The sequence below is a fragment of the Alexandromys fortis genome, unplaced genomic scaffold (genome assembly GCF_014885135.2).
Source record: "Alexandromys fortis isolate MF-2015 unplaced genomic scaffold, M_Fortis_MF-2015_v1.1 scaffold_13, whole genome shotgun sequence".
In the NCBI taxonomy this organism is placed as follows: Eukaryota; Metazoa; Chordata; class Mammalia; order Rodentia; family Cricetidae; genus Alexandromys; species Alexandromys fortis.
The window spans coordinates 10,890,960-10,910,520 of record NW_026067908.1 but is presented as its reverse complement, the minus strand read 5'-3'; the positions used below and the strand labels follow the sequence as shown (position 1 = coordinate 10,910,520).

The 19,561-nt window shown below is 44.1% G+C and overlaps 1 protein-coding gene across 2 annotated transcripts in view; it reads right to left on the bottom strand.

The window, feature by feature from the left end:
• Jak1 (Janus kinase 1) overlaps window positions 1-8,101 on the bottom strand; it is a 113,553-nt gene extending 105,452 nt beyond the window's left edge. For both annotated transcript variants that reach the window (XM_050136122.1, XM_050136121.1), the window contains exon 1: window positions 7,867-8,101. The gene's annotated coding sequence lies outside the window, so the exon portion shown is untranslated. The remainder of the gene's footprint in view (window positions 1-7,866) is intronic.
• Between the last annotated feature and the right edge of the window lie 11,460 nt (window positions 8,102-19,561).

The following is a 19,561-nucleotide window of genomic DNA, read 5'->3' as shown; positions in this document are numbered from 1 at the left end:
GCCCTCCAGGATGTGCAATGCATTCCTCCCGAACTGTGTCCTGGACAGCTTCTACAGAACTTACAGAAAAACACCTTTGTTCCTCATTTTCATTAAAAACTAAAGAAAAACTTATCTAGCATCTTGCATGCTTTCTGCATAACAAATTCTTCACCAATGTTAACTGCCTTCATTAAGCACCAACAGTTTTTGTTTGTTTATTTACCACTGTTAACAGAAATCTTTCAAAAATACAATATATTAGGTGCTTTGTATGGATAGCATCTTCTGGGGACATGCCATTATCTTTAAGTATTCTGAAGATTACTTCAGCGGTTGTTTATTTGTTTTGTCTTCTTTTTTTTTTTTTTTTTTTTTTTTTGGTTTTTCGAGACAAGGTTTCTCTTTGTAGCTTTGGAGCCTATTCTGGCACTTGCTCTGTAGACCAGGGTGGCCTCAAACTCACAGAGATCCACCTGCCTCTGTCTCAAGTGTTGGGATTAAAGGTGTGTGCCACCACCACCTGGCTTAGCTTGAGCTTTTTAAAAATTGACCCAAAAGCATACATATCAATCTTTTGTTGGTGGTGTTGACGTTGTTTCAAACTCACAGGGATCCGGCTGCCTCTGCCTCCCAAATGCTGGGATTAAAGGCATGAACCACCACCACCCTGCCAATATCAATCATTTTTTAAGTTAAAAAATAAAACAGCTAGACGGTTTTACCTCAAAAACTGTGCCTGACACCATTCCAAAATTTGTAGTAGTCAATTCTCAAATAATATTAGAAGTAGATACTGTCTCTACCCTACTCTGTGGATAAAAACATCAATAACTTTTTCTCAGAGCTAAATCCAGAGTCTTGGTTCGGAGCATCCAAAACAGATTATCAAAACCAAGAAACGGGGGTTGGAGAGATGGCTCACTAGTTAGGAGCACTTCCAGAGGACCAGAGTTCAGTTTCCAGAACCCATATCAGACAGTTCAAACCCCATTAACTCCAGTTTTAAGAGGTCCTCTTCTGGTCTTTGTGGGCACCTGTGCCATACATTCACACAGATACACACATCCACATAAATAAAAACAAATCTTTACAGAAACAAACAGGAAGAAAAAGAAAGGAAGATCAAGACTAACATGCAGTAAAAAGATCTACTTTCCAGGGGAGGTGACAAATTGCCCCAGTCAATCGCCTTCAGCCTGGGTTCTAGGCACGAGGTGCTCCCTAGCAGCTGTTCTCTACCCCTTCCCTGAGTAAAGGAGAGATTCCTCACAGGATTTTCATTCTAAAGAAACACCTTCGAATCTGTCCTGAAGGAAGCCTGAGAGCAGCGTCTGATGTCTCTGCCCCCTGCTTGCACATCAGCCAACCCCTGAGCAAGGTGCAGGAAGTGTCCAAAGGGAAGAACCTAAGCTCTCCATTCATCCCACACAAACTACAACAAAAGCCATTCTCATCTTTACCAGTTATCAGCCACACTGGCCATAGTGACATCTCAAATTGCTACACTGTTCACCACGGGTTCCCTATCCAGTAAGTGCCCCAGACTGTCTCACTCTGGTTGGGGTCTCATTTTGCATAATCCTTCTAGCCCTCAACCACTGGGACAAAACTTAGCCCTGTGCCTCCAAGGATGTACCTTCCTGCACATATTCTCTGATTATGACTAGCTCTTGGTTTCTTGTATTTAATATTTGATTGACATGAAAACCAGTTAAATTGTCAAGAGTACTTATAGCTTTAAAAATAACCCAAAATGGGTTTTGCTGCCCTCCAGGGAAAGCATTATGGACTTCGTGCACCTAGCTTCACTCCAGGCTTTCCTGTTTTCCTGGTAGACTTCAGAAGAACTGAGAAATGAGTAAATAAAGCATTTTTGGTACTGGGAAGAAGGAAAGGATGGTGTGGCACAAGGTAGAAGTTGATCCTGTACAGAACTCAAAGTGCTTCACACTTCTTCCATTTGCTCGTTTTATTCTTGAGCCCAAAACCTCAAAAGCTCTCATTTTTCCTCCTCATCCACGGACAGAGGCCACAGTCCTGACCTCTTCCTGCTCATAGACTCGAGAGTCTGCATACAAGCCGACCCCAAACTGCCTCACCTCCTCCTGCTCTCTTCTGAGAAGGCTGGACTCTAATCAGTATGTGCACATAAGTCTGCCGCCCATCTTCTATATATGCCCAGCTTTACTTCAAGCCTTCGCTCATCCTCCATGTCTTCCTAGCATTCCATCCGACCTCAGAACAAGGGAACTCACACTGGTCAAGGACCTACTCAAATGAAGCCTCTTCAAAACCACTGGCAGTAGTGTGTGTCCTAAGTAGCAGCTATTTGGAGGCTGGGGCAGGAGTATTTCTTGAGCCCAGGAGCAAGACTCTGGTCCCATCTTTCTGTATGGAGAGTGTACACACTTTCATGCGTATAGGGATATGTCCATATGAATCATGGGTAAATCTCATGTGTGTTTTGGGAGCCACTCATCTTGTATTTTAAGACAATATCTCGAAAAAAAACACCAGGGCCAGGAATGGCGGCACACTTTTAATCCCACCACTTAATCCCAGAAGGCATAGGCAGATTTCTTTGAATTCTAGGCCAGCCTGGTCTACAGCTGGTTCCCAAGACAGTCAGGGCTAGAGACTCTGCCTACCCTCCGCGCAGAAAAAGACAGGACCTCTTACTTGGACCTGCAGCTCATATATTTGGCTAGTGTAACTGGTCAGTGAGCCCCAGGGTTCCCCCCCCAAACCAGCATTGGGATCACAAGCACATGCCATTGCATCTAGTCTTTTATATGAGTGCTGAGGATCACACTCAGATCCTCATGCTTGCACTCCAAGCACTCAATCCACTCAGCCACCTCCCAACTCCACCCGTCTCTTCTTAAAAAGCATTTCTAAGCAGGGTTTAGCTCTCTTGAGGGACCCTAACAGTCTTAATTTTCACTTCTGCCATAGCACCACTCACTGTAAAAGCTATGTATATTTATAGATAACAAATATATTTCCATATGTGTCTTAGTCATCTGCCAACCACTTAGTAGGTACCAGGAGATGTTTATGTATAAAAGAGAATGAACTGATTTGTAATATATTAAAAAAAATAAGCTACTCCTTAATCTTCAGATTGCAAAGGAGTACTCTGAAGGTTTGTAGGGCCTTTCTGCAACCTCACCATGGATGGGACTTACTCAGTCTACATGCATAATCCATGCCACCAAAACTGGGTACACCCTCAAGGTTTTTCTGCCATACTGCACACTCTATAAGGGCAGGGATTCCTGTGCATCTTATTCCATGTACTCACTCTCTATGACTATTATTAGTAAGAGTTCAACACATACTTACTGAATTAATAAAACGACAAACAAAATGCCATGTGAATTTGGATATTAAATAAACCAGTTACTTAGATTAAAAATACCTCAACAAATGTCAACTGTCTTCTGGCAAGAGCACTCTTAAAAGAATTTTTCTGTTGGCTCCTATCTCTAACCCCAGCACTTGGGAGGCTTGGAACAGGAGGCTCACACACATCTGAGGCCACCTAATGAGTTCCAGACCAGCCGAGGCTAAAAGAAAACCTGCTCTCCAAACAACAATTACTATTTCTTCCCTTTGCTCCTAACACACATCTTGCCTTGGGACTAAGGATGTACTCCGAGTACTGGGGAACGATGTGAAGAACCAGACATCATAAAATTTCAACTGGAGGTACCACAGGAAGGAACTGCATGCTTTATTGTTTCTGGTTGCCACAACTGTGAGAACTGTAGGTGTACTTCAAAGGGAAGTGCATTCACAGGAATCTGTTTCCTACCCATGAAACCCCAGCACTTCAACATGGCAGCTGTTTAAAACCATGTTACCAGAAAGTTTTTGAGACCGGAAGCTACAGTGGCATACCTCACTGAGGACGAGGAGAACAATAAGCAGAGGAAACAACAACTAAAGGACTTGGTACTTAGCACAAAACACATCAGCAGCGATTAGTCCGTGTCTCTGGACCTCCGTATTACAACATTTTTTTAGGGAAAGATCTGTTATTGTCTATCCCAGGCTGATCCCCAACTCCTGGATTCAGGCACTCCTCCTGCTCCAGCCTCCCAAATACTTGGGACTCCAGATGTGCACCTAACTTGGTTGGAATTATTTAAAAAGGGAAAAGGGAGGACATAGAAACAAGCAGCATTCACTGGCACACTCAGCCACCAACAGCTCTGCTCCCTTCTGTGGTAAGTCTGCTTCCAATTTTAACCATGTTCAAAGGAAATGTGGTGAGAATGTGACTGTCTTTACATGGGAAAAGCAAGGGAACATGGGAGGGCGCTTGTCTCCTCTACTTACTACTTTTTTACATTTTCTAATTTTTCTACAGTGAGCTTCTTCCTTGTTGTGAGAAAATAAGCTTTATGTTAAAAAAAAAAAGCAGGAAAACAACAAAAACGTTCTACCCAGAAAATTAAGCATACTAAATAATTCATTAACATTAAATCATCCCCCTGCTCTATACTCAGCATACAAACTTAGTGTCTTCCTCCCCCGCTTCCACTGTATCCAACAATTCATTTATGCAGCTTCCTCAGAGCAGCTCTAGTTTCTGTGTCCTTGGGCTTCTGTGCATTATGTTTGCATTAATTACTTGGCTTCCCACAAAGACTGCAGAATAACTAACCTGGGTCCTTTCATTTGCTTCTGGAACAGGAGAGCCAGTGCCAGGAATGAACTAACTTGTCACAACATGAGGCCAAATATCTCTTTTCTCACCTGGCATCCCCAAGCATGCTCTCTCCACCTGAGCACTAAAGACATTCTGAGCCAGGTAATACTTTGTTATAGGAAGGGCTGTCCTGTGCATTGCTGGATATTTAATAGTACACCTAGCCTCTACCCACTAGATGCCACCTTTCCCCCCAGGGTGTACCTTCCGAAACACCCCAGAGAACGGCAATGTCTCACTGCGCATGAAACCTTACCAAGTTGTTAGCCACTATCTGCAGGATTCATCAAGGCTCCTTCATGCACGTCTATTCTATGGCAGGGCTCCATGTACCATTAAGCCACAGTACATCAGAGAACATCAGAAGGTGCTTGATCAGCTAGATTCTGCTTAAACAGCCAATTCCCTGCCCACCTGAAATTTATTGTGTGAAAATTAGTTTATTTCATTTTTTTAAGTGATTTATTTTTATCTTATGTGCATTGGCGTTTCGCCTGCGTGCATGTCTGCTTAAGGGTGTTGGATCCCCTAGAGCTGGAACTGAAGTTAGTTATGAGCTTAAATGTGGGTGCTGGGAATTGAACCCAGGTCCTCAGTCCTATTAAGTGCTGAGTCATCTCTCCAGCCAGGTGTGGTGATGCCCACCTTTATTCCCAGCACTTGCGAGGCAAAGGCAGGTGGATCTCTGGGTTTGAGGCCAGCCTGGTCTACAGACCTAGTTCCAGGACAGCCAGAGCTACACAAAGAAATCCTGTCTCAAGGAAATAAAAGGAAAAGATTCTTTGCACAAATATGCATATTTCAGACAATAAATCTAGTAGTTTAACATCATCTCACTAGATTATACTAAGGAGATACAGAATATGGGTGCTTAATGGGGAAAACACAGAAAATCTGACAACAAACACGTGCCTGCCTGGTCTTCATTGAGCTGTAAAATGTTTTCTATTATTACAATTATTTATACAGTGTTCTCTGTATGAAAACGGTTCTAAATCTACATATATTCTCAGTAGTTGCTTCATTTGTGTTTCTCTCCAAATATATGTGTTTCTTCAAGTTATTCAGAAGAACAGAGTGATGTCTTTTGGACAGTATTAAAATCCACAGCTGCTAGTGAGCTGGTGCGATCAGTCTTCCTTAGAACCACTACTGTTTGTAAAGGTAAGCCTGTTTAAACTGGCAGACTTCATGTTCTTTAGAATACCCAAGGTTAAGTTCCCTCATGCAATTTAAGGCCAGCATATTCCTGTAAAAGCCAACTCTATCCTCAAAACTCCCTATTTTTCACTAGCTTTTTATAGCAGTTGCCCAAATTAAGGATTTTACAGCCTAACTCCCCCTAGCATCTTAAATTTGTAAAAGGAGGTCACCAAGTAGCCAGAAAGAAAATCATCTTCCCAGTAAAACAAACTGATACTAACACTTGCCTCAATTACAACAAAATGGAACATGGTTACATTTTGGGAAATGTCTGAATACTCTACCAATATTCATTCACTTCCTAGCATCATTTTCAGAGCCAGTAAACAGTGTACTCTGGCATGGGACTGAAACAGCTTAAACTAGCTGTTTTCAACGTGAAGCACAACACTGAAATCTGAGAAAGAAAGAAAAAAATACAGCAGTAGAGAAACAAATACAGTCTAAGTGCCTGGTTAAGATGATACATTGAATTAAGTTATGATTACTGTTCATAATGTCCACACTCCCTCTAGTATGATGTATCTGTTTGTTTTTTTTTTTCAACGTGATCTAGACCCACACAAAAGAGACATCTACTCCATATTACAGAGCATGCTATATCTGTAGGCAGCTCTGCCTGTCTATAATGCTGGCTGGCAGTCTCCACTAACCTTCATCGTGGAGTACAAAAGAACACATTGATCCTTCAATTAAAAAGTACCCCTGGATCTTGGGAAACGGAAGCCAGGAATGAAATGACTTGCTACACAGTACCCCGAATCTTATTCCTCACCTGGTACCCCCACACATGATCTCTCAAATTGGGCACAACTGATTGAGCCAGACCATACTTAGGAGGGGTAAGGGTATGTGTGCTGTTGCCATCCCAAATCCTAATACTTGGAAAACACCAGAGTCTCCGAAATCAAAAGCAATAGGCAACATAAAATGTGGTTTTGGAAAAGAAGGAACAAAGATTTAATCAATATAAAATGTTCATTTTTTAAAAAAAAAAAGTTTTTTACACTGCATGTATGCCAATGCATAACTCAAATATTTTCTTTTTAAAATATTTATTTTCCGGAGGGCAACACCCAAAGACTTGATAATTGTAATCTAATTGTCTCCGTGTTCTACTTATTTAACGACCCAAGGTTTTTATGCCTTCTTCCCTGAAAGAAATAGTGGCAATTTTATACTACCATGAGTACCAGCGACTGAGCTCTATGGTTGGGGAGGAATTTTAATAGCATGGATACTCATGTATCCAAGCAGGGGCTGAAGACAGAACACAAGCGTGAATTAAGACTATCAATTAGGGCACAGTCCTTGTCCCCCGGGAAATCACCGAGAACACACCTCCGAAGGGGGCATACAGGCACCTGGAGATAACCACACCTCTGATCTAGTCTCCCCAAAGAACTTCCTTCGTAAACACGCATCCCAGGAGCCTGGGAGTGTCTCCACGGGTGTCTACTGCATCAGAGACAAGCGGGCGGCCGCGCGGAAGCGGCGGAGTTGGGGAGCCACACTACTTCAGTTTCGATAAATCGGGTCCCTTTGGGTAGGAACTGGCAGTCCCCTCTGCCCTGTCCTTTCGCCCATGGCCCTCCATCACGCTGCTTTCCAGCAAGCTGCGGTCCGGAGTTCCCGGGTGCGCCCCACGCAGTCCCAAAACCCAGAAAGTTCCCCGGCAAAAGCCGACCGGGCAGGACGCGGGCCACGACCCTCGGCGAAGTCCTGCGGTCAGGCTGTCCCGGCGCAAGGGGCGGTCGGCGCGCAGGCCGCGGGGCCATAAACAGGATGTCTGCGGCGCGGGCCGCGGTTCGCAGAGAGGCCCTCCTCCCCTCCGCTCCCGGCCGACGCCTGGAAATTCCCGCCCCGGCCGCGCGGGTCACCCCGGTCGCCCCGCTTCGCGCCCCTCGCACCGTCCCCGAGCTGACCGCGGCCGACCGTCTCCACCGCCCCACCGTGACACTCACCACTTCCGTGTGCGCCGGGCCGCGCGGCTCCGGGGCACAGCGTCCGTCCGGGTCGGGCGTCCGACTGGCGATTCAGCCAGCTGTCCGGGGCCAGGCGTGGACCCCGCGGCTGAGAAGAGGCCCCGGGAGGACGAGCAGGGATGGGCGCGGGCCCGCGGCGCGTCAGCGGCTGCCGGCTACTCCGCGGCTGTGGCGGCCTGCGCTCCGGGACGCGCCGGCGCCCGGCCCCTCCACCGCAGGCCCCGCCCCCCACGGGTCCGCCCCTGTAGGCTACGCCCCTCGTCCGGGCCGCCTCCCGTGACGTTATATACCTCCCCCCCCCCCCGTAGTGGGGCGGGGCCAAGACCCGAGCCTGAGGACCCTTGCGTCTTCTCTGCCTGCTCGCCACGCCTCCATCCGGTCTCGCACACAGGCACACAGGCAAGCGTCCCTGCTTGTGTCTTCTTTCTACTTCGGAAGAATTGAGCTCAAATCGGGTGTAATGGCACACTTCTTTAATCCCAGCACTCCGGGAGGCAGAGGCAGGAGGATCTCTGTGAGATCTCCTGACTCAAAAGAAAGAAGAAGAAGAAGACATAGGCATGAACTCATGCAGGGAATAAGAATTATCAGCACTGGCCCGCTGAAGTGACCTGTGCCCTTGGAGGCATTAATCGCTGTCCTTCGGTGTTTACCTCCGCCTACGTCCCAGCCCAGCCTCTCCAGAGGACTCAGGAGAGACTTGTTTAGCAAGAACTTCGTCTGTCATGTTGCCCGTTGCTGCGATAAAATATGTGACAAAGAGCAATTTAAGGAAGGGAAGGTTTATTCCTTGAACAAAACACAATTCAAGGGATACTGGCCCAGGTCATCATGATGAGGAAGTCGAGGTGACAGAAGCTTGAGGTGAAAGGTCACATTGCACACACGGTCAGGAAGACGAAGGATGAAAGCTGATGCTAGCCTTCTTTGTTTTCCGTCCAGGATCCCGGCAGGTGGAATGGTACTGCCCACAGATTAAAGTGAAATTTATCCTCAAGGGCACAGCCAACAGGATAACCTAATCTACATAATCCCTCACAGGCGGTGCACGAGGCTTGTCTCGCACTTGACCCTAGTTTTGATAACCTAATCTCTCACACCTATACTCTCTCACAGATTTGGATGGTCTCCTACGTGATTCTAATGGTCAAATTGGCAATACTAATCATCATAAGGAGTTAACCAGACAAGCCTCAGACGTTGACAAGTTTCTTCAGGCCCAGCCTATGCCCCGTGTAAGTGGTCTCAGTAAAGGAGCAGGTGAGACTAGCAAATGATGGAGGAGAGTAATAATACCATCGATACCTAAAGTGTGTCCGGTGTGTTTGGTTTTTCACTAATCATCATCTTTCACATAGTGGGTTTAGTCTTATTCAATACACACACACACACACACACACACACACGTGTAGCTGAAGTGTCTCAAATTTTGGCTTTCTAAACTGTGGGTCTTGTCGTAATTTACTGTGGGGTGCTCACAAAATTGTCATCAGGTAAAAAGATTTCTAAAATGTGCAACAACCAAAATTAATAATCAAATTTAATCATCAAATATAATGAAACTAAGGTATTTCTAGCAGTGCCTGCCCATTCTGTGTCCAAATATGCCGTTGCAACCTTGGTTCTGAACACGCAAGTGCACTTTGGCCTGTGGGTGCTATCGCACACGACATCGGCAAACAGTGTCTGAAGGGCCTTGGCTCAGATCCACCGCTATGAATGGAACTATTATTACTTATAACTGTATATAGCAACCTTGCTATTGATAGGGACATTCGGTACGGCAAAGACTTTGAATATGTCTCCATTTGTTCCACACCATGCATCAAATTAGTATATGTTTGGATTGGATTCTGCTAAAAGGCTTGATTTTCCAAACTGACCGAGTAGAGGCTGACAAAATGACAAGATTGTCTGTCGCCCAGTCTAACAATCTGATTTAATCTCCAGAACCCACGTCATGGAAGGAAAGATCTGACCCCCAAAAGTTCTCCTTTCACCTCCACTTGTGTGACAGCGCACATACGTGGCTCCCACACTCGTACCTATACACACAAAAAATAAAAAATAAATGTTAGAATTAAATTAAAAATAAAATTGCTGTTTCAATCACTCAGATTTCACACACACAAACAAAAGTTTATTGTGTTTTGACTTTCAATTAGGACAGAACTTCCAGCAATTTCTGAAATGACCCTCACATACATCTTGTGATTTTTGTACTACATAGTTGTGCAAAGTGGCATTCTCGGCTTTGAGGGTACTACCATCAAATACCAGCCAACTCTAAAAGGTATCAAAGGTGTTCTGAGTTTGCAACATCAAATATTTGGCCAAGATTAAACTCTTTACGCAGAAACAGGCAAGCATTTCTGTGTTGGTTAGTTTCCTGTTGGCTTGCTACAAACTACAGTCTTCTAGGAAGAAGGAGCCTCAGTTGAAAAACACCTCCAGCACATTGGCATGTGGGCAAGTCTGTGGAGCAGTTTCTTGATTCCTGTTTGCTGAGAGAGTGCCTGCCCATTGGAGGTAGTACCACCCCTCATGGTTCTGGGTGGCAGAAAAAACCAGGCTGAGTAAGCCATGAAAAGCAAACCAATAAATAGTATTCTTCTATGCTCTCTGCTTCAGTTCCTGCCTCTAGGTTGACTTTCCTCAATAATGGATTCTAATCTGTAAGCTAAAATAAGCCTTTCCTCTTTCAACTTGTCTTTGGCCAAATTTTTTTTTTATTCATAGCAAAGAAAACAACAGTCTAATTTATGTGAAAATTCACTTTTTGTAGCGAGCTGCGTGGTGTCACACCTGATGGAGATGTATAATCAACTCCTGAGATGGCTAAGGCCTGACCTATGCTATGATCACTCAATGATTATCAGCTGCCTGCATATGCGTGAACCTATGGGCAGTGCCCACCTGTCAGTTCGGGGTTGGCAGCCCATGCCTACTTAAGGGCTGGGAGAGGTTTGCCCAGAGAGAGAGGTCAAAGAGAGGAAGGAGAGAGGAAAAAGAGAGAGGTCAAAAAAAGAGAGAGGGAGGAGAGAGGAGAAGAAAATGAGAGAATTGTAAAAGGTCTGGAATAAACTGCAGTAAGAAGAGCTCCAGTGGTCGCGTCATCCTTGTGGGATGAGGGTGGCCGTGACAACTTTTTTTTTAATATTTTATTTATTTATTATGTATACAATATTCTGTCTGTGTGTATGCCTTGCAGGCCAGAAGAGGGCACCAGACCCCATTACAGATGGTTGTGAGCCACCATATGGTTGCTGGGAATTGAATCAGGACCTTTGGAAGAGCAGGCAATGCTCTTAACCTCTGAGCCATCTCTCCAGCCCCGACAACTTTTTTTTTAATAAATGATAAAATTATATGTGTAGCCAGGCGGTGGTGGCGCATGCCTTTAATCCCAGCACTTGGGAGGCAGAGGCAGGCAGATCTCTGTGAGTTCGAGACCAGCCTGGTCTACAGAGCTAGTTCCAGGACAGGCTCCAAAGCCACAGAGAAACCCTGTCTTGAAAAAACCAAAAAAAAAAAGGAAAAAAAATTATATGTGTGCTTATATATATATATGTGTGTGTATATATAGTGTGTGTGTGTATATATTAAAGAATTATTTTTAAATAAAATTCTTTATGATCTATTATCCATAGATATTTGATTTATATATCTACATATCCAAGTCTGCATGAAAATTTCTCAGGTAGAAGGAGTTACCATAGAAAAAAATGTTTAAGAAGCCTTGACTAAAACAAGATCATACTGGAGCAAAGAGTCCTACTCATAACAGCCTACAAGCAAATCTTGACCTTCGAGTTGACCTCCCAGTGCCAAATTCGGGAAACTCAAAGGTATAATTTGTGGTTGTAGAAAACTGCTCTCTCCCCTGAATAAAAGGGGGGAAAAATTGAACTTGGTGTTTTGTTTTGCTCTGTCTTGTTTTCTTGGTTTTGTTTGTTTGTTTGTTTTTGAGACAGGGTTTCACTCTAAAGCCACTTTGTACCCCAGGGTGACCTTGAGCTCACAGAGGTCTGCCTTCCTCTGCTTCCTGAAGTGCCGGGCTGTGCACTCTGCTCACTCTCCTATCTTTATGTCTTATTTATATTTTGTTTTTGTTGTTGTTGTGACACACTGAGTTTAATTAGTGTTGCTTGTGTGATCCTGGGTGGGATCAGGATCAGCTTACCAGTGGCTACAGCCTCGAAGAAAAAGACTCGCCGTCTTCAGCAAACCTGTTCTGAGGAATGACCTAGCTGCTCATGAGGCAGAATGAGAAGATGGCTTCCCTAAAGTGATATTCACTCCTCTGTCTCAGACAGGAGTCAAAGAAAAACAGCCTTTCTGACCCCTGAGTGCTCTTGGAGGGTTCAGAGAAAAAGGCCATAGTACTTCTTTTTGTCTTTGCTACGACAAAAGCCTTAACAAAACCTACTTAAGAAAGAACGAGCTTGTTTGGGCTCACAGTTTGAGGGGTTGGTTCGTCACAGTGCGATAGTCAAGGTGACAAGCCAGAAGGTGGCCAGTCACACGATACCCAGTCAGGAGCCTGGGATGACCCAGCCCACATTTAGGGTGGGTCTTTAACCATTTAAATCAGTGGTTCTCAACTTGTGAGTCATAACCCCTTCAAAGGACCCCTTTCACAGGGGTCACCTTAGACCATCATAAAACACAGATATTTGCATTGATTCATAACAGTAGCAAAATTACAGTTATGACATAGCAACAAAATAATTTTCTGTCTGGGGGTTATCACACCATGAAGAACGGTGCTGAAAGGGTACAGCATTGGGAAGGTCAGGAACCACTGAGTTAAGCTGATCTAGAAACTCACTCCCAGAGTTTTAACTCTTCGGTAGTTTTGGATCCTGTCCAGTTGACTATCAAACAGCAATTCGGTGTACATGGAGAAGTCAGAACCATGTCTCCCACAAGTCCCAGGAGCCAAGGAAAACTTAGTATTGGCACGCTGCGTGGCCAAATATTGGTAAAAGGTGAGTCTTAGGCAAAACTTAACCCCAAAAAAAATGATGTAAAGGGATAGAAACAAGTTTTTAAACAGGTTTTTGTCTTTGAAGAATCACCCAGGGCAGGGTTCTCAGCCTCGGTGATTTCTGAGCCTGGAAATGCCTCTTCAAAATAGGACTATTTTATGGATCATACTTGGCAGCGTTTCTGGTCTCTGCTTTCTAGAATCCAGAGTGAAACCCTCCCCTCTCTCTCCCCCCTCTAGCTCCCAGCTTCCTCCCAGCTGTAGCAACCAAATCCATCTTCAGAGATTGCTTAATGTTCTGTGTGGAACAAAATTGCCTCCCCCTCCAATTAAGAGGCACTAAACTGGGCATATAATGTGGACGATGGATTGGAGGACCAGATCAATTTTACTAGGAAATAACATAAAGCAGTAATAATAATCACCCAAATGTACACACACAATTTCACACCTGATTTCACTCCAAAGAACATTTGCTCATTAGTCTGTTATCCTGCTGAAATCATTACCAAGGTAACAATGGGAAACCATAATCCAACAATGACGCTTTCTATTAAAAGGTCGTACTGAGTAACACTCAACAACCGAGACTCTGTTGTGCAAATCACGAAATTTAATTACAACCGGCTAGAGAGATGGCTCAACAAGCAAGAGCCCTGGCTGCCCTTCCACAGGCCCCAAGTTAGATTCCCAGCCACATGCTGGCTCCCAACCATCTGTAAGTACAGTTCCAGGAGATCTGATGCCCTCTTCTGACCTCCCCCAGCACCAGTCATACGCAGGACACACAGGCATGTATATAGGCAAAACACCCGTACACATAAAAATAAATTGAAAATAATTTTTTATTTAATTACAAAAAGTTAGAAACTGAAGAAAATGAAAGCTTCCAACACACAACTCTAACACAAACATGACCTCTCCATTATTGCTCCACTAAGAATATTTTAAATTTATGTATACTCAGGCTTACATTATATAGTTTATATATTATATAGTTTTTAAACTTAAATTATATAGGTCCTTAAACTTCACTTTACAAGTATATGTCCATGCTCACATATATCTCCATAACTAATGCATGGCTGTATGCAAGTGCCATTTCAATACCAATTGTGAAATGTGATATTTACACAGTCACTTTCAGAGAGATTCGCGGAAAGAAAGGTCACTGAGTTAAATGGCATACAGCTTTTTAGATTTCTGCAATCATAGGTTCATAGTGACAAGTTACTTTCCACGCGGTTTTCACAAATGCACCATGCCTGCAAAGACACATGCAGTATCGAGTTCAGCAAGAGGAAACATAACTTTTAAAATCGTTTGCATCTTTACCATTGTGGGGTTTCTCTGGTAATTAAGGAGATGGGTAATTGTCTGCATATTTTCTCCCTGATTTCCACTTTCTAAAATAGTTTACTTTATCAAAGACTACGCGAGAGAACCGGTAAAATACTTGCTGCATTTATTTAGCCCATCCTTCTGGGATGTAGCATGTCATGTCAACTTGTAATAATGAAATATTTAATAAAGAGACTGTGACATTTTGGCATTCAGCTTTTTCAGCATCCGGTTTGCCTAAAACATTTTGGTGGTCGGTTCTCCTTTTCTTACTGTCAAGTATGGTGGGTTGTTGTAGGCTGTCTAGCTTTCTTTAGGGCTTGTTATTCATTTGTTAGCTCTGTGGTTTTTGCTGGGATTCTTAAGAAAGGCGTCTGCTCATCTTAGATTAGATGAACTGATACAACAGATTCTAAGTACCAATTATGTGCCTCACATTGTTCCAGACTATAAACACTGAGGCTCAGCAGGACAAAAAGTGTTCCTTGGAGCTGGAGAGATGGCTCAGGGTTAAGAGCCCTTGATGCTCTTAACAAAGGATCAAGGTTCAGTTCCTAGCCCCCACGTGGCAATATATACAACCCTCTACAACTCAGTTCCAGGGACTCTGACACCCTCTTCTGCCACCATGGGCAACAAACATGCCTGTAGTACACATATGTGTTGTAGGCAAACTCTCACAGACAGAGAAATAAGTCTTTTAAAAAATCTATTTTTAGAAAGTATGCTGGATGTTTTACGTCAAATTGACACAAGCTAATGTCAACGGAAAGGCAGGAACTTCAATTAAGAAAACTCCTTCCTAAAATTGGACTGTATAAAAGCCTGTAAAACATTTCCTTCATTGGTGATTGATGGGGAAGGGCTAAGCCCACTGTGGGTGAGGCTATCCCTAGAGTGGTGGTCCTGGGTTCAAAAAGAAGTCAGGGCCGGGGGGTGGTGATGCACGCCTTTAATCCCAGCACTCGGGAGGCAGAGGCAGGGGGATCTCTGTGAGTTCGAGGCCAGCCTGGTCTACAAGAGCTAGTGCCAGGACAGGAACCAAAAGCTACTGAGAAACCCTGTCTCGAAAAATCAAAAAAAAAAAAGAAGTCAGGCTGAGCAAGCCATGAAGAGCAAGCCAGTAAGCAGCACACTTCCATGGCTTCTGCAGAAACCCCTGACTTCAGGTTCCCGCCCTGTTTGAGTCCCTGTCCTGACTTCCTTCAATGATGGACTACCATGTGGAAGTAGAAGCCAAATTAACCCTTTCCTCCCCTACTTGCTTTAGTCGTGATGTTTTAACACGGCAATCGAAACCCTAACTAGGACAGAAAGTGTCTTGTCAAGGAAGATCATTGAAAACAATTAAGTAGCCTGACAAGCTGCCATAGTCTGTCTCCCATCGTGGCATAGGAACACTGGGATGCCTGGTGTGGAAGGTCCTTCTGTCTATGTGTTGCTTTCATTGGTTAATGAATAAAGAAACTGTTTTGCTGCTTTGGCCTATAGCAAGGCAGGGAAAACTAAATTGAATGCTGGGAGAAAGAAGGCAGAGTCAGTGAGAAGCCATGTAGCCACATCGGAGATAGAAGCCGGAACTTTACCTGGAAAGGCACAGCCTTATGACGATACACAGATTAATGGAGATGGGTTAATTTAAGATATGAGTTAGCCAGAATTACAATTAAGCTATTGGGCAAAGAGTATTGCAAACAATATGGTTTCTGTGCAATTATTTTGATGCTGAACAGCCAGGAACAAACAAGTAGCCTCCTACTACAGATGCCCACTATTGTGCTCAGCTACACATGGGTTCCAGGGATTTGAACTCAGTTCCTCATACTTTCAGGGCAAGTACTTTATTCACTCACTGACCCATCTCCCCAGCCCTCACCTTTTTCCCCAAAAAAAGCAGCCTCTTTCTCTTACCTCAAAAGGAAAGGAAAGTTAAATGCTATTTTTCTTAACTACCAACCTAACCTTGGATAATCACTAATCCTCAATGTGCTTACTAACCTTCAATACAGAAATAACTGGACTGAGAATTTTCCGTTTACTTAATATCATGCAAACAGTAGGCATCTAAATAATTAGTGGCAGATTAAAAGTAAAAGTCAAGGGATTGTAGGCATGGCCTTGTCAGTAAAATGCTTGCTGTGCAAGCATGAGGACTTGAGTTCAGATCCCCGTAACTCATTAGAGCCTGTGTGTGTGTGTGTGTGTGTGTGTGTGTGTGTGTGTTTAAGAGAGAGATACAGACAGATTCCCAGAGCTCTCCAACCATCTAGTTACTTGGAGAGCTTCTGATTCAGTCTTAAAAAACTAAGGTGGAGAGTCTAGAGAAAGACACAATCTGATGTCAGTCTCTGACTTCCATACACCTGTGCATATATGCATACCACACATGCACATATACACATCAAAAAATTAAAGAGCCAGACATGGTGGCACATGCCTTTAATCCCAATATTTGGGAGGCAGAGGCAAGCATATCTCTAAGTTCCAAACCAGGGACATGCATGTGTGTGCACCCGCCGTCTAATAAATAAATCTAAAAAAACGTTTAATAAGATCTTACCCTAAAGGTACCATGTGTAGCATGTAATAAAAGTTCTAAAGGTATTTGCTGATTAAATCATTGAAAGAGAGCCGATGAAAAGCCTATGAGTCATACACATGCCTGACGGTGAATACTCATGTTAAAACTTTCTGGGCCACAATATTTTTGGGCATGTCACCATAGCTATGAATCTGACATGTGGGTAAACCATCAAACTATTGCTTGAGAAAACCCTAAGCATGAATTCAGAGGCCTTTCTCAGCCCAACTCTGTAAGACACGAAGGTTATTCTTCAACTCTCCTAAGAAGACACTCGTTGGCTATGCCCTCCGTCTAACACACAGCCACAGCTGAGTAATTGTGGTGGCTTTGGAGCGATCTGACTAAACGCTGAACTTCAGCTCGGCCCTGACACAGCCTTGTACCCTTGCAGTTTCCTCCAGTCCTCTTCAGTGTCAGCAGCCAGACGCTAGTCAGCCTGTTTGTCCCATGACATTGTAAAACTAGGTTTAAGGCTACCTACAGGCTAGAGCGTGAGTAAAATAGTTGCCATGCAAGCCAGAGGACCAGAGTTCAGGTCCCCAGAACCCATACAGTAAGATGTGTCTGTAACCCCAGGGCTCCTGTAACAAGATATGAAGCAGAGACAAAAATTCCTGGACGCTCGTGGGCCAGCTAGCCTGGTATAGCTAACAGAAAACAAGAGACCCCGTCTCAAAGAAAAGGGGAGGTGTTGAGAGAGCAGCACACCTGACCCCCTCCTCTGCCTCTGCACAAGCACCCACACCCATGCACACATACACACACCAGAAAAAGAGAGAGAAACAACCACTCCAGCTTCTACAGAGCCAATCGTTCTGCAGAGTGTTGTATGTGAAATGCGTAAGCCATTGGCTCTATTCTTCTTCTTAGCCTGACTACTCCTTTATAGATGCCCACCTCACCCCAAATGCTAGTGATGGAGCTTCCAAGCTTCCTGAAACTCTTGCCTCCACTTCCTATCTTGCTATGGGTGTGCTGGGATTACAGCTGCATATGACTGTATGGGTGCTGGGGAATTGAACTCAGGTCTCCTGGCTTGTGTGGCGATCACTTAACCCACTGAGCCAGACGCTAAATGAGTGTTCTGTCGTTGAGTCATACCCCTAACCCTTTAGGTAGCACCCTTGCCGGCTGTACATTTCCCCGAAGGACATGGTGTTCTGCTAGCCATTTCAGTACTTCCTGCCAACCACGCCCCCTTGGTTTCTTCCCTCGTCTTTCTGATTATCATTCGCTACTCGTAAGCTCTGAGCTTCCGGATGTTCACCACTGTAGCTGGTCCTTATGATGGGCCCCCTCGTCCTTTAGAGTCCAGTTCTGGGATCCTGCTCCTGCAGAGGAGGCTGCCACCTAACTTCTTGGTGATGCCAGTGCCCTCTTTGGCAGCGTCTTCTTAGTGGTTTTGGTAAGTAGTGTGATGTTTGGGTCTCCCATAGGACACAGACATCTCTGGTCCTGTGTGATAATGCCATCTAACATGCCTTCCTTCCAAATCTCATTTCTTCCTTTATTTACCACTTTTTTTAGGTTTTCCCATCACTTTTTCCATACTTCTAAGAGGACCCATAGTAAAGCTGCCTCATCCTCTAGAGTCTTTGTGGCGTAGAATTGACCCTACACCTCTGCTGTAAAAGTAGATATACTGTCCTTGGAAAAGGTCAGGAGACTTGTCATTTCTATTATCATTATTATTAATTTATTAATTTATTTTTAGTTTTTGGTTTTTCGAGACAGGGTTTCTCTGTGTATCTTTGGCTGTCTTAGAACTCACTTCGTAGACTAGACTGGCCTCGACCTCACGGAGATTCCCAAGTGCTGGGATTAAAAGTGTGCACTACCACATTTGTCATGACTTCTCATTTCTTTCTTTTTTTTTTTTTTCGAGACAGGGTTTCTCCGTGGCTTTGGAGCCTGTCCTGGAACTAGCTCTTGTAGACCAGGCTGGTCTCGAACTCACAGAGATCCGCCTGCCTCTGCCTCCCGAGTGCTGGCATTAAAGGTGTGCGCCACCACCGCCCGGCTATGACTTCTCATTTCTATGGGTGACCAAAGTTCTCCCCCTGATCTGACTACTGGGCAGCTCGACACCAGATTTTAATCAAGCGTCTATCACAGTTGTGACAATGCATGACCTGCGCTCTGTGTGCTGTGTTTATGCCGGCTCCATCTCATTAAACGTCTTTTCACGTCACTCGGTTTTCTCACTTGCATTTACTCAACACTCTGCCTGCATAACACTCTGCTAAATACTGCGCACTCATCTCGTGCCGTCCCGGTTTCTCTGCGGTGGGGTCTTGAGCATGATACCCAATTTCTTCTGTCAGAGGGGACAATGATATTGTCTACTTTACAGGGTTGTCATGAGTACTGGTAATAGTTAACATCAACAGGCTTTAAAGTCCACGTGGCTTTTTGGCCCCAAACAGTAAGTCAAACCAGTTACTTTACATGATACGAATGTACTAAAGTCTAGAAAGAGAAATATCAGTTTATTCTAAAAATACTCACCAGAGAGAGTAAAGTATTACTAATCATATTTATTATGGCTTTAATCAAATTGAAAGCTTTTGCGGTTCCTGTAATTAACAGCAGTGTAACAGAATCAATCAAGCCGAGATGTAATGAATCTTCATACAAAAAACTCATTTATTTACTTCTACATTTATAAATGATGGCTCTTTCTGAGGGCAGGACGCCCAAGAAAGCTTGATTTTAAAACCCCTTGTTTTACAGGAATGTTAAGATTACTTTGCACAGAC